We start from the raw sequence: 16001 nt of genomic DNA, 5'->3' as shown, positions 1-16001 counted from the left end.
AATAACATTTGTGAAGGTCCAGAGGTGATAAGATGCTTTGCATTTTTAAGAAAATTAAGGAAACTGAAGCTTAGTGAGCAGCGGGGAAGGAGGGATAGAGGCAGGGAGAAAGACAGCGGCCAAATCATCCAGGGCTTTATAGACCATGTTAGAGATGTTATATCTTATCCTAAGAGGCATAGAAAGACTTTGAAGGAATAAGACAGACCTCAATTTTAAAAGGTTGCTCTGCAACCAGACACCAAGAACAATTACAAGCTGTGGTAAAGAAAATACTGTGATATTGTTTCAGGAATAGGCAAGTAGCTCAACAAAAATAAAATAGAGTCCAAAATCATTCCTATAATTATGGAAATTTAGAATATGCTAAAGGTAAAATTTCAAATTAGAAGATAAAGAAGAGATCGTTGAATAAAGTGTGTTGGAACTGTTGACCGTACAGTTGGGGAAAAGTTATGACATGATCTTTTTCTGTGCATTGATTTTATAGCTGCTGTAAAAGATAAACCTGAAAATCTCAGTGGCCTAAATCTATAAAAAGATGTTAATTTCTTGCCCACACAGAGACCAAAATGGAAGTTTGTGATTGGTGAGTAGCTTTCCTCTAAGTGGTGATTCTCGGATTTAAATTTTAAACTTAAATTTAAACTTTCCGGGTTTGAGTCCATCATCTTCAACGCATGGCCGCCACGGTCATTTTGGAAGAGGATCTCTCTTAGAAGGCTATTATGGGCCAAGACTGGGAGTAATGAACGTCACTTCCACTCTCATTCTTTGGACTGCTGTTCAGTCATATGGCCTCACCCAGCTGCACAGGACGCTGGGAAGGAGAATCTAACTATGAAAATGGAAGGATGAGATAGGTGTAGTGATTGCCCAGAAATCTTGGCCTTAACCTACATCTTATGCAAAATTAAAATTTGTAAGTCTTAAAAGTCTAATGCAAAAAAAACTATGAAACTCCCAAAAGAGATTTTAAAAGAATATTTTTATAGTCTTCATCTGGCAAAGGCCTCCTCAGGCAACAGATAAAATACAGAAACCAAAAAGGAAAAGAATGACAGACTTGACTACATAAAAATTTGAAATTTTTCTGTCACAAAACACAAATTTAAATAATAAGAGTTACCCTTGAAAGAAATATTTTCAAAACATATAACAGACAAATATATAATAGCCCAATCAGATAAAAAGAGCCTGCAAATCACTAAGAAAAAGATCACCCACGATAAAAATGAACAGGAAAAATATAGGAACTCCACTGGACCAAGAAACATTTGAGGGACCGGCCCAGTGGCACAGCGGTTAAGTTCGCACCTTCCCCTTCTTGGCAGCCTAGGGTTCGCTGGTTCGGATCCCGGGTGCGGACATGGCACCGCTTGGCAAAAACCCATGCTGTCGTAGGCATCCCACATATAAAGCAGAGGAAGATGGGCATGGATGTTAGCTCAAGGTCAGTCTTCCTCAGCAAAAAGAGGAGGATTGGCAGTAGTTAGCTCAGGGCTAATCTTCCTGAAAAAAAAGAAACATGCGAAAAGATGTTCAATTCACTCATTTCAGAAACAACAAAAACAAAAAAATTTAAAGACGATTTATCATTTTATCCAACTGAATAGGCAAAAATACATCCAGAGTTAATGATTAAATAAACATCACTAAATTCTTGGTGGAAGTGTAAGCTGGTGGCGTTTTGGAGAGAAAAATTCAGGACTACATGCCAATATTTAAATTGACTTAATTCCACTTCCACGATCTATCCTACAGAAATATGCATACAAAGATATAGTGTAGATAGATGGCGGGGGAGGAGGTGCGGGGGGAGGGAGGGAAGGAGAGAGAGGGGACAGGATGCTAGGGGAATAAATGAGACTATGGATATAGATCTTCATTGCTGCATTATTTGTAATGTAGAAAAATTGTAAACAGACTGTATACACTAATGGTTAAATAAAAGATGGCACATTTATACTAGAAAGAAAGGTAGCTCTTAAAATGAATAGGGTAGACTGAAGCGTATGAACACGAAAGGATCTGTAAGGCATATTGAGTGATGCAAGTTACATAACATTGAAGCTAATCACACACACACACAGGCACACACAGATACGTAAATGGGTAAGTGCACAGACAAGTTTTCAGAGAACTGACTTCAAACATGCAAAGGGAGGTATGAATAGGGGCTGGGAACAGGGAGGACAGCAAAGAACACAGAGGGGATACTTGCTTCTTGCTTGACGTATCTCTGAATTGTTTCCGTTTTTTAAGTGTATGTGTTGCTCTGAAGTTAAAATAAAAATTTACTCTAACTAGGAAAAAAATGATACTATGGATTAATGCCTCCAACTCTTTGCTCTGGTTGGACAACCTTCTCCCATCTTGTGTGACAGGTGAAATTCTCCTCACTTTAGAGGGCCCAACTATTCACCTTTTAGGGGCCAACTCACCATCACAATCATCACAATATTCCTTGATGTTTAAGTCATAGCTATTCCACACTTCAAATAAGAATTCTAAACTTCCTTGAGCGTGGGGCACTCAGATGCCAGATGACTTCCCAGGTGCAGCTGCACAGGGGGCTGAAAAATGCACCCAAGACTAGCCTCTCACTGTGCTTCCGTAGCACTATGAAATTAGAGCACTTTACAGTGTATTGCAATCATTGCTCAGACCCACTGGTGAATTTATTCATCTGAGTCCTCAGTGTTTATTAAGAGGATATTAAGGAGAAATTTTTCTGCACAAATGCAACTGAGAACAAAATGCAACAACGAGGAGTCATCTCTGACTTTCCCTCTCTCTTCACCTAATAAGTGGTGCGGGAATGTGAGCCATTTCCATAATTCATAGGCATCCTGTGATGTGCAAGGTTATTTTTGAATGTTTCTCCTGTAAGAAAAGATTTTCTTCCTAAAATTAGATTGTGAATCTCCTTCCAAAGCCACTAATCAAACATAAGTTAAAGCTACTTAAATAAGAGAGAGAAAATTTTAGAGCTCTAAAATCATTAGAAATAGGTCACTGAGAGCTTCAATAAAACTTCAGAAAAGATTCCAATAAAAAAAGGTATTCTCATTAAGAAGCTGTAAAGCAATCCCGCTATCAAACAGGGAAAAAACTTCATATGCAAAAGCAGCAAAATGTAGTCTATAAAGTCATTTAATGAAGCAGAAATTTGTATCTATGCCATATCTAAAGCACTTCTTGAAAAACCTCAGCACATTCACTAATTATGAACCATATATTATTCATAGTTATTATGGGTATTATTCAGCAATACAAGATTTAAAGTTGGTTGTCTCCTTCACCATAGTTAGCAGAGAAATATTGGACCATATATGATCTGCTTAAATAGGTTAGAAAATAGGAGGGAATTTACTAACTAGCCCTTTAATTATGCAAACAGAGTTCCCATAATTCTGAAACTGAATTCCATGACACCCACAGATTTCCCTATAATCTAGTTGTAAATAGTAATTACAGTGTTCATAGTAGAAACTGCTGTATTTTAGGTTGCAAAACAGTCTCTATTATTATCTCCTGTATTAAGTCATTGGATAACTGTCTAAAACTTTCCTAGGAGGGTGATTTTTATATTCCTTGGAAGTCATAGTTTTCTTCATTTTCATAAAACGTGTAGGAAAAATTTGTTCCGCCATTTTCGAATTAAAGGACAAGGGGGAAGGAAATTTGTCGTTAAACTTTAAAACGTTATATTTAGCAGGTCCTCAGTGGGTTGCATAATCAGTTCAAGAGTATGGATTAACAATCAAAGGGAGCTCAGACACTGACCTACATTAGAGGAACCTTCCACACACAACCAAGAATTCATCATCCCCAGAGAACCAAAAGCCTTCCGGGGAACCTGCTAGCTAAGCAGCACATGGCCCAGTATTACAGTGCCAGAGACCAGGAAAAAATCATCCTGAAAGGCACCACATTAAAGGTAAGAAAAACAGTAGGAATCCGACATGACCCAGCATTAGTTTTCAGACCGAGACAATAGTGCTGCAAGGCAATGATCGTTTGACTATTTATTATTCAGGTTTAAATCCACATCTGCTGAAGAACCACATTTGATGGGGCATTATGTTCATCCTCAGGATGCTGAACACACAAGTTGCCAAAATTACTTGATCCACATCAGGCGCAGGATAATTTCAACTATCTTGAGCTTCACACCCAACTGTTTCACAGTTACTCAAGCTGACATAGGTAAGAGACTTAACTTATTATATCGCCACAATCTCCTCCAAAAATATATAATCTGTGGACCCTACAAAACCTATATCCTCTGCTTTCTGAACTACTGCAAAAAACCCCAAGTTTCTCAGCACTGTGGATGACGTGGTCTTTCTACAACACAAATATGACCATGTCCTTCCATTGCTTAAAAACCTCCAATGGTACCATGTTTCTCTTGGGGTTTAGTCTTAACTCCCTATCATGATTTAAATTTTATGTAATCTACACACATCTTATGATCTACGTGCACCTTCTCCAGCTACTATACAGACCTTATACCACATTCTATGGCCACATCAAAATGTCCCCCAGTACTTCTATTCTCTCTTCTTGAGACAGCATGTCTTGGTTCCTGTTAAATCAGCAGCACCCAGCACAATTGTGTCACTTAGTAGGTATTTCATCAATATTTATTGAAGGAATACATGGATTTATAATGAAAGCACTCTGCGTCACTGGTCCAAACCCAGGCGTAGTGATCAGAAGTCTATGAGGAATGGATCTAGCAAAAAAAAAACACTGATTGATTCCTGGGAATAAATTGCAGTTGACTTCTCACATTCATGAATAATTATACTGGAAAGAATTTTGAAGAATCATATATCTGGGCTAACAGTCATTAAACCCCACTCTAAGTTTCTCTTTCCCGTAGAAATGCATGTTTCTTCCAAATTTCCTACTGCTTTGAATGTAATGCCTGATATGCCAGATTTTTCCTAGCTGACATGGCCCTACCTACAAAAATGAAGATATCCAAAAAGTATCTAAGCCAGGGCCCGAATCTAGGTGATCCCTTCCCTTTCCCCAAGCTACTATTTTCTCATACATTTTTTTTCTATTAAGTCAGCAACACATAAAGTGTCAAACTTCAGTTTTTCTTCATCCTTGTTTCCCTACCTCCTTCAAATATATTCCTACCAAGCAATTAAGATAAAATGTTTTCCCCAATTATCCTGACAATTACTTCCTATATATTAATACTTACTTAGATTACATCTCATGCTGATACAAGACTTCCAACAACTGATTACAAAACACCACAAACTTTTTTATATTTATTCATTTAAGAAACATTCCTTGAATACTTACTTTATGTGCTAGATAGTGTACTACAAGGTACATAAAAGAAATTTATGTTGTCCTACAAGCCTTTTCTCATGTATGGATATAATTTAATAATGTTTTATACCACTCAATAAAATTCTGTAAATCCTTTTATATGGTTCCCACATACTTTCTTGGTAAATGTTTCTAATATACATAGATTACAAATAGATGGATAGATAGAGATAGATTGGAATATAGGATTAGGATTTAGGTAGGTAAGTATGTAGGTAGGTAGGTAGGTAGATGGATAGATAGATATTTGAAATTATATCCATACATGCTTTTTAAAATTTCACATACCTATACGTAAATAAGAGCGACCGACTTAGGATGCAGTTTTGAACCATTGAATTAATGTAGTTTTTAATAGCTCATGGGGCAAACCTTCCACCCATTTCTCTTTTTGTCAATGTTTTCTTAGCTCTTCTTGCTTTTTCTCTCTTCTAGGTGAATTTCAATATAATTTTTATCAAGTTCCAGCTGATCGTATTGAGAATTAGAGGAGAATTACATCAAGCCCATAAATTAATTTCTGAAGAACTGGCATCTTTGACCTTACGTGGTAATCTGTGAGACTCTTAGTAATAATGATCAAGGACATTCTGCTGTTGTCCAGGCTTATTCTTAGTGTATTCAAATCTCCAGATCCTATAAAATATTATAAATCCATCCATTTAATCATTGCTTAGCTAAAAAGCAAAGAAAAAAAGAAAATCACACTATGTCAAAATAATGCACGAGTATAATTTTATATCCGTACATCAAAAACCATACCAGATATGCAATGGTGTCAAAGATCTAACATAGTTCACTGGCTGGAGGAATCCATAGTGCACAGAACTCAGAGGAAGCAGGAACTTTCCACCTGGCATGCTTTTTACAGAAGAGTGATTGTCTATGAGCACTTTACACTCAATCCCAATAAAGGTGGTCTATTTCCTTAATACTAGAATAGAAAATATTTAAAGTACTGGATGCAATGGTGTTTTAACTCTGAGAAGTTATGAAGGAAACTAATAAGTCAAACCACGGAGATCAAGCAGAGGCAGATAAGAATAAAAATTACCTGCTCTGACTTAGTAGCCTCATGATCCAATGCAAAGTGAGAAAGTGTAGCATATCAAATTTGTGAGTACCTTAAGGGCAGAGATCTCTTTATTCCATCACAAATTTACACCCAGAACATGGCCATATAGAGTCAGAACTAGGGCATTTTTTTAGAACAGCCTAGCCGTAATTTTTAAATCCTAAACAGCATTTTCTGAATATTCAAAGTGAAAACACTATAGCCCACAGCTTATCTTTTTATTGGCATATATATTCTGCCAGATAAGAACCTCTTTAAGGTCAGGACCCCTGTCTTACTTATGTTTTGACCAACAGCACTTAATACTGGAACACATTAAATCAATCTTGACACATTAAATCAAAGCAGTAAAAACAGTGGCGTCATCACTAGAAATGAAAGTAATGAGTAAACGTGTGCACGTGTGTGTGCGTGCCTATACATGTATATGCTTCTTATTGTATCCCAATGTAGAGATACATATGACCAGTGTGAGTTTATGCCTTGAAAAGTGTGAAAATAATTGGTTTGGAATTAACAAAATTACCGACATTTTAAAAGGCCAATGCTAGAGAAAAAGCACATTATTTTTGACTAAGTTGTAGGGTGAGCCCTTAACAATTATGTCTGTGCATATACCCTCACAGCTGTAGAAGCCAGAAGTTTTTTAAAACTAGTTGGGAAGCACTAGTTGACCTTTCGCTATCTTCCTTAGAGTGCACCTGTATTAACGTGCCCTTCAAAAACTGCGGACTGCACAGAGACTGAAAACAGCGCTCTCCCAAAGACAGAAAAGGATGTAAATCACGGACGGCTCTAGCCCCTGGCAGGCTCACTCACATCTTGCTCTGTGGATAGCTCTTCCTCTTTTGTCAACTCTAGAAAGCAAAGCAAAAGAGAAAAAGTTATTTGTGATTTTGACCTACAATTAAAAAAACAAAACAATAAAATGCCACTGTTCAGAGAAACACAAAATTGTTAGCACTGAAATCACCACAGCAGAGGCACAGACGATGGCGGAAATGACAATACGGCCTGTGAGAATTGTGTGCAAGGCCTGAGTGCGAGCCACCATTTGTGTATTCTCTAACACATCTTCATCATTGAACCAAACATTTGAGGTCATAACAGTGTTTGGCTTGGAAAATAAAGTAACAGTACCAAAAAATATCTAAAAGATGCCTGTTCCATGATGGAGTGTCTGCGGATAATATAACCCTTGTTGTGATCAGGTTTTAGCTAGCCATGGAAAAGCTCTTCACAAAACAAAAGATGCCAACAAGCACTGAAGTAGCCATGCTCTTCTGCACAATCAAGAAGCATCACTGTGTTTTCACAACGCCTATTAAGTCCTGCTATAAAATGTGAGGATACCTCCTCCCGGGGAAGCCCCCTTCCTTCTTTCACCTTGCTGGCCATCAAATGAGAGAGACGTCATTGCTAATTAAGTTCAGGTACCGAGAGTGACACTGGGCTTGAGAGTGAGAATAATAGGAGGAAATTTGAAAGAAAGAATGACCTGCATCTCTGTGAATAAGCCACTCCATGTATCTGTTTTAACTGCTCTGTGTTGTAAAATGTTCTTGTCCTAATCTCCTTACAGAGCTGGAGCACTAAAAAGTTGTTTAGGAAACTCCTCCTACATCTCAAATATGCTCGAGAGAAATGGGGGGAAGATGGGGAAAATGTGGTGCTGTGTGAAAGAGCGGGCACAGAGAGCAGAAACGTACGAAGAAGAGTCATATCTTCCTCAGGCCATAGTCTTGTTCGTTTTCCATAAAGAGGTGAGGACATCGAATCAAAAAAGCATAGGAAAACGAAGTAGATAGACTCTTATCTCACACCATATGCAAAAATCCATTCCAGGATGGTTGTAGTTATAAATATAAGAGACAAAACAATAAAGCTTCTAGGCGACAATGCAAGAGAATATCTTCTAGGCAATTATAAGGTTAAGAAATATTTCCCAAACAGAAGACAAAAGGAACCAAAGAAAGAATTAGCAAATTGGACCACATTAAAATTAAGAACTTCTTTTCATTAAAAGACACTGTGAAGAAAGTGAAAAGTCAAGCCACAGGCTAGGAGAAAATATTTGCAACAAATATGATCAACAAAGGGTTCCTATAGAGAATAAAAAAAGAACTCCAAACTTTCAATGAGAAAAAGGCAGAACCCAATAGAAAAGACGGGCAAGAGACTATGAACAAGACTTTTACAAAAGAGGATGTCCAAATGTCCAGAAAACATAGCAAAGGAGACTCAACCACATTAGCAGTCAAGGAAAGGTAAAGAGACATCTCTACAAACTCATCAGAATTCAAATGACTAAAAATAGTAAGGGTTAGTTCATCTTAGGTGCAACAAGCAGTCACACACTACTGGCAGAAGTGGAAAACCACTTCAGATTCCTGCTTGGTATTATCTACTCAGGCTAAAGATATCACACCTAGTGACCCAGCAACCCAACATGTGCACGTCTTAATCAAAGGACACATGCAAGAACACTCATAGCAACGTTATTCGCCATTGCTGAAACTGGAAACAACCCAAATGCCCATCAACTGTAAAATAAACAAACTGTGATACATTCATATAATGCAACACACTACAGTCTTCAAAATGCACAAACAACACCCATGCGCAATAACAGCAATGAATCTTATAAAGATAATTTAGCAAAAGAATTTTGGCACAAAAGAATGCATTATATATAACTTCATTTACACAAAGCTAAAAAAAAGTAGACAAAACCAATCTATGGTGATAGAAGTCAAAACAGTGGTGACTTCTGAGGAGGATGGGGGCACTCCGTGATTGGGAGGGGGCATGCGTGGGACTTCCAGGGTGCTGGCAGTGTTCTAATTCTCGAATAAGGAGGTGGCTTCACAAGTGAGTTCATTTTGAGATAATTAATTCAGCCGAACACTTATTATTTCCGCACTTTTCTGTGTGTGTTATACTTCAATTAAGAAGTTTCTTTCCCTTTTTCAAGTGGCCAGATACAGTCTTTCCTTGAAGAAATAAGTAACAGGTTATTAATATACTCAATTCATATCAAATGCCTAGCCTTTATCAAAATAATCTAATCTTTTTAAAATTAAGTCTGGGCAATTGTCCTTTTAAAATTAAGATGGACCCAGTTTTAAAGATGAATAAAAGTAAGAGATGGAGCGATTTGTCCAAAATTTAAAGGTCTGTAACTCAGGACTAGGTACAAGCACCAGGTCCTACCATTTCACACCCAATACCATTTCTATCTTAACACAAGAGCTTTGAAGTTTAAGGTGTAGAGTTTTGCTTCACATCGTCCATCCACCAAGAAATCGTGCTTAATAGGATAGACATGCTGGTCTCCATTGTGCTGCCAGGAAGTTGTGTGTGCCCGCAGGTGCCTGTTGGGGAAAACACCCTTCCCGAAAAGCCTAAAGGCGTCCAGCCTGCCTGCAGGGCCCTTCTAGGGGCGTCGCTTTGCAAAGGTCTCTGGGCTGTGAATAAAATGCCCCCGTGACCCCATGACCTGGCCTCTGCCCTATTATAGTGGTGAAGGGGTGGGTTTCGAAGTCAGGCAGAGCTAAGTTTGAGTCTTAGCTCTGTCAGTATTTAATTTTTCTGAGTCTTTGTTTCCATGACTATAAATCAGATCAGACCCTCTTCTCAGGGCTGAGATGAGCCATAATCTGAATTCCTCATGTCGAGTAAGTTAAACGACAAGTCAATAATGTTCCCGGTTCTGTTTCTGTTTATGGTGTTGTTCTAAGGCCAGGTAAGTATTTGACTCAAAGACACATGAAGACTAATGGCTCTGAGGTGGGCCTGGCACGATGGCAAGGGGCATCGGAGGCACTGTCTCCCCAGGGTAACAGGCGGATCCAACCTCGCCCTCTCTGTGGCGGGAGGAATGAAAGACGTGCAGAGAGGTGGAATTCAGTGAGGGCAGAAGGTGAAAACCCACATTAAGGAGGAAGAATCCATAAAGTGAGAGGCGCTCAGGAGGCCAAGGCCATGAAGGAGAGAAACGAGTAGAGAATACTTTGTTGGTAGCACCGAACAAAGAAACAGAAAGAGAGATGATTTGATGACAGGCGTGGCAGGACACAAAAGCAGTGAGCACCAGACACCGTTTCTGAGGGAAACGTTTTCCGACTCCTCAGAATCACAGCTGTTGTGTGGAAAGCATGGCTTTCAGAGGGATGGGAATGAAGCTCAGTTTCCCTGTGAGGCCTCCTCTGTAGCTACTAAGAGCAACCTGAGTCCTTTGCCCGGTACACAATTAAGCTGAACACATCTCTGCACCCAAACGCTCTTCAACCCCTGAAAGACCAGTTAGGAGAAAAAGTTGAAGCATCTGTCTTAAAGCCAAGTAAACCAGAGTTAGATTAAGTAGAAGGATAAAGGTCCAAGTTCATACAAGAAAGCAGTTAACTTTAACCCAGTGAGTTATTTATAATCTTCTTAAACCTGTCCATCAGAGACCTATTGTTCAGTGAAAAATTATTTCTAAATCTAAAGAATAACTTATAGGATCATCTTAGCTGCCCAGAGAGGGAAACTTCTGGAATTGGTCCACTCAGCCACAAATTGAGGCATTGCTGGTAGGTCCCCAAATGGAAAACCCAACCACAGGAGGAAAGGAAGAATCTTCGAAGTCTATAAAATGGTAAGCCAATCTGAAAAGTGATAGTAAATATTCCACGTGCTAAATGAGGATTCGAGACCAAGGATTGACTCTCGGTACAATAGAATTACAACATTAATTATTTGTTTTGTTTATATGAGAAAAATTCATGAAAAAATAGAGATAAACAGTTTTATACATAATGAAAACACAGAAAATCTAAAAGCCATTGCTACCAGATACAGTAAGGCTTTACTCTTAGGGGTGAAGGTACGAATGTTACATAGATATTTCCTTAGGCTAATATTTAAAATAATATTTAAACTATTTGAGTTCCTTTGGCTTTCATGCCCCACGAAGTAGGTGATGGGAATATTGCCAGACATCCAGAAAAAGTTGATCGACAAGATTATTTGACTAACTGGAGGTTAATGTATTGTGTTGTTATTTTCAAAGTGAATATTATAAATTCTTTTCCAGATGTTTTCTTAGGAACATTTTACCATAACAGACACCATTTGACTACTAATAATTTGAGAGCCACATGAAAAAAAATCGTATCTGCTACAATTCGGAAAAAAACAGCAATAGGTTGTGAACAAGGGCTATGTTCATTTTGCTGCGTTTAGAAAAATGTAGCAGTGCCTATAACACGTAAACAGCGGGCAGGCTCTGTTCTGCTGGATTTAGATTAACCTTTACAAGCAATGCAGAATTAGATTATGAAAATAAATAGAAAATGGCATCTCCTTAGACTCGCTTTGTACTCTGCGTTTTCTTAAGCATTTATGTGACTGTCAAATGTTAGTTCAGGGCTCCATTTGTATTTGTAGCATTCTATCTTTTTTTCTTCCTGAAAAGATAAGCACTAGTCTTCAGAGAAAGCTTCTGACTATTGGATACAAAAAAACAACTCTTTCCTGAATGGTTAATGTTTCAAATATGAGCACAGATACCAGATGGCAAAAGGGGAAAAAAAGAATTCAAGTTGTTTCATTGTTCAATGATAAGGATTTTTCCATCTGCTGGTTCAATACTAACTTGGTTTACATTCACTTAGAGCCAATACAATTAAAACTCTATTTGAAGTGAAATGTTTCAGAAAAATAAAACTAGAAACCTGAGAAATCTTCTATGGGTTACATCCATCCTGAAATAGCTAATCTTTTATACGTGTACAAATGTAAGTGCATGATAAAACAAAGATACCAAATACATTTTGAAAACTTCTAAAGTCACATGCAATTAAGTAATTCTAATGAAGGCTATATTTGATTGAAATGTAAATGGACAACTGCTAGAATTGAGAGTCATAAACAAATAAAATGTATCTAAAGTAATAATATACTGGGGTAATCATCACAAAGGATGAAGTGGGAGACTATGGGCCAGTGAACAGCATGGCAGCAGTTGACGAGGAAACACGTTTAAATGCCTCATCCACTGAGACGAAAGAGCAGGTGATGAGAGGAGATAGCATAGCAATCACTGGCAACAGCATCTTAGAAGATAACAGAGGTCTTACACACTACGACAGGTGTAACGAAGAAAGAAGTACTCGGAAACAACTAGAATTCCTGAGAACAAGCCTCAAGTAAGAATCATGAACAAGAGAGTTCTGGATTCTTCCTAACAAGCTGACCCTGTTCCCTACAATCCTTTGATAGAAAGAGGTTCTACCCAAAATGTAATATTCATAATATTAAGAAGTAGTTTTCCAGGGCAACCTTCCCTTTTGACCTGAAAACACTGTTAAATTAGGCATCTCTTCGGTGCATAAAAGCTCCTCAAGAATGAGGGCCATGACTTACTTCTGTATTCCTGACGCCTAGCACTTAGCATATGATAGGTGTTACACTAACATTTGATAATCTTAATAGAATTGATCCAAGAATTCTACCTTCTAAACTGATATTGCTGTGTTATTGTGCATTCCTTTCAATTAGAGAAAGCTTATAGAGATCCAAAAAAAGCTTGTTTCTTTATCCTTTTCTCATGAACTGCTTACAGCAGTGTCAAACATAAATTTACTCTTTAATAATTCATGACAAATCTAATGGATGAACATGAATACTTCCCCCAAGTCTGTAGCATGACTAAATCTGCATCCTTTTTTGCTCCTTTACCACTGAGACAGTAGTCTCCAAAGAGTGGGACACAAGGAAAAAAAAAAACAGAGATGGTCATGCATCCCAGAAGTTGGCAAAGTGATCAATTGAAGTCCAGGAAGAAAACATTAGAGTTTCTATTTCTATTTATTCTTCACTTCATTCTTTTAAAACATCTGAAATTTGTGCATGATTTATAATACATGATGTATTACCCATTAATATATGCATGTAATTTATAAATAAATAAGCATATTTAATATGTAAAGAACTGAGGGCACAATCAAAAAAGTTTGGAGACCACTGCTAGCATACTGAATTCTTACCACCAAACAGGAATGAAAGAAATGTTTACAGAGTTTAATATATATTTTTGATAATATATCTGTATTTTTTAATTACTACCTCAATTACTTTCCAAATATTAAACTATAATTGCATGTTATATAACTTGGTTTGAAGTGCTACTTAGACACAAAGCACTCAATCAGTAAATGACATGGGCCAAATATGTTTGTTGAATGAATGAAGGAAGGAAGGAAGGAAGGAACATTCTGCCAATGTTGGAAAATATTGTGATAAACTGGGCTATCAGTAACTTGGTATCTTCCAAGTGTTTTCTATTAGTTCTTAAGGAGCTCCATGGAAAAAGAGATCCAGGTTCAATTGGTTACTTTGTAAATGCTGCATACTCCAGTACGCTCTTTCAGTTTCATAGCACAGATGAGTATGCTAAAGGCTCTGGGAGAGCCTGCAAAGGAGAAACCTCTGTAACTTTGTTTATCCCAGCATTTCCCATTTCCACAATTTATTTGACCACGACAGTTCTCCTCCAGCCATATACATCAACTACCCACACGGGATAGTGTTCCTCAGAATGCACACGGTGAAATCCTGTTTTAATGGGATTCAGTCTGAAAACTGGAGGCTCAGCTGAATATGGAGTCGTCCTTATTGCTTGCATATCGAGCTAAAAGGACAACTCAAGCCATTGTACATGCAAGTCTGTACTATGCAGTGTCATTACTAATGACCTGGACTGTGGACGTAGGAAGGATGCTCATTAAATGTCCTGCTACATCTATATGGATGAACTTCTCAAGCATGTGATTTAGATGAATATGTTTTCTCTCAGATATTTATATATTCAGTATAGAGAGTCCACTCACTCTGAGGGAAGGAGGTCATAGTTGTTATAAAAAGGGAAGAGGAAAAGAGGAAAGGACCTATCTAACTAAAGTATTTACTATGTATCAGGCTTCATGCTAGAAATTTCTTTTTGAATATTTAAATTTCTGAACAATTGTATTGGCAAGATATTGTTGTCCCCTTTTACCAATGAGGAAGCTGAGAGTCAGAGAGGTACACACAAGTAATGACAGAGCCCAAGGTGACCATGCAGATTATCATCCAAATTAGGACACTTTTGAGAATGTCCCATAATTATTCTGAGACAAGCGCTTTAGCCTAACTTGCTCTCTTCCAACGTATCTTACAGAGATCTGAAACCAGATCTCCCCAACCTACCTTCTTCCTGTTATACCTTGTTGTTTGAAATAAGAACAAAGGTTAAACGATGGGGGAATTCTTTCACAATGCACACATATGTCAAATCATCAGGTTGTATACTTTAAATATCTTACAATTTTACCTGTCAATTATACTTCAATAAAGCTGGAAAAAAAACAATAGAGTTTAAGGATTGCTAGAGAAATCATCCATCAACAACGAAGAACTTAACAGGATTACTCTAAAAATATTTTTAACTACACAAATAGAAAAGGAAAAAGCATGATCAAAACATAAAAAAAACAGTTGTGTCTTCCACCAATGCAGAGCTGCCTTTAAAAAATCCTAACATGGTAGGAGGCATATCCTAATAGCAGGATAATGTGAAACGGCTGAGAATAATTCCTGATACCAGGTCTAACATCACTTAGAATCTTTTAGAAATACTATGTTGCCTTTTTATTTTGCCACATGGAAGGAAAATGTCAAGAAACTGAAAAAGATCCAGAAAATAACAACTAAACTGGCTTGAAGGGTTGTAACATAGAAGTCATGAGAAAAGAAGTAAATGAGACAGAATTATTCAGTCTAAAGTGGAAAGTCTAAGAGATAACTTTAAAATTGCCTTCAAGTGAATTAAAAGCTGCTGAAAGGAGGTCTTCGTCTCCAAGAGCATAAAACACGAGGGGTGAGGTTTAATTGCAAACTGTGAGATTCAGCATGTGGAATTATGCCACGGGGGTAAAGACTATGAAATGCCACAAGTTACAAGGGCGCATCTCCCAGACTCTTTTAGATGAAAGCAACAGTCCCCTCTCATACCTTATTTGATGATTGCTTTTCTTGAAGGCAGAGAGACAGGAACAATGATCACCTTATGTCATACATGTCGTATGATTCCATCCGGCCGGTTTCCTGATATTAATGTTTATGTCTGATATAAATCGTTGGTCATTCAGAAACCCCGATCGACTGCAGTGTAAAGTTCAAACTCCTTATGATGTCACAAAAATGTTGACTCATCTCTCTAATTATCTTTCAGCATAATCACTTGCCACTCTCCCGACACATCTTGTACTTCTGTCATGCTACCCAGAAAACCACAAGGAGCACTCCAAAACCACAAAGTCCTAACACAGCTCCCTGCCATTACACATGTTATTTCCTCTAAACAGAATGTACTTCCTTCCTCCCAACCATTCCATCCTCCCACCCTGCCAAGCCAAGCCCTCACTCCATCCTACAAGCCATTCTCATTCTTGCAGATAAAACTCAAATGCCTTTTTTTGCTGCTTTAACAGGCGATAATATCCCCCTTGTCTGCATCCAAGTCCAACAGACAAATTCATTT

General features: G+C 37.8%; 1 long non-coding RNA gene across 1 annotated transcript; it reads right to left on the bottom strand.

The window, feature by feature from the left end:
• Positions 1-978: 978 nt before the first annotated feature.
• On the bottom strand, positions 979-15629 carry LOC139078734 (uncharacterized). Its single transcript, XR_011531766.1, has 3 exons — positions 15473-15629; positions 7256-7293; positions 979-1512 (listed from the first exon to the last, which is right to left on the bottom strand). It is a non-coding gene; the product is annotated as an uncharacterized lncRNA (long non-coding RNA).
• Positions 15630-16001: the final 372 nt, after the last annotated feature.

Source organism: Equus przewalskii, chromosome 22 (assembly GCF_037783145.1).
Source record: "Equus przewalskii isolate Varuska chromosome 22, EquPr2, whole genome shotgun sequence".
NCBI lineage: Eukaryota > Metazoa > Chordata > Mammalia > Perissodactyla > Equidae > Equus > Equus przewalskii.
This window is presented reverse-complemented; position numbering and strand designations above follow the sequence as displayed.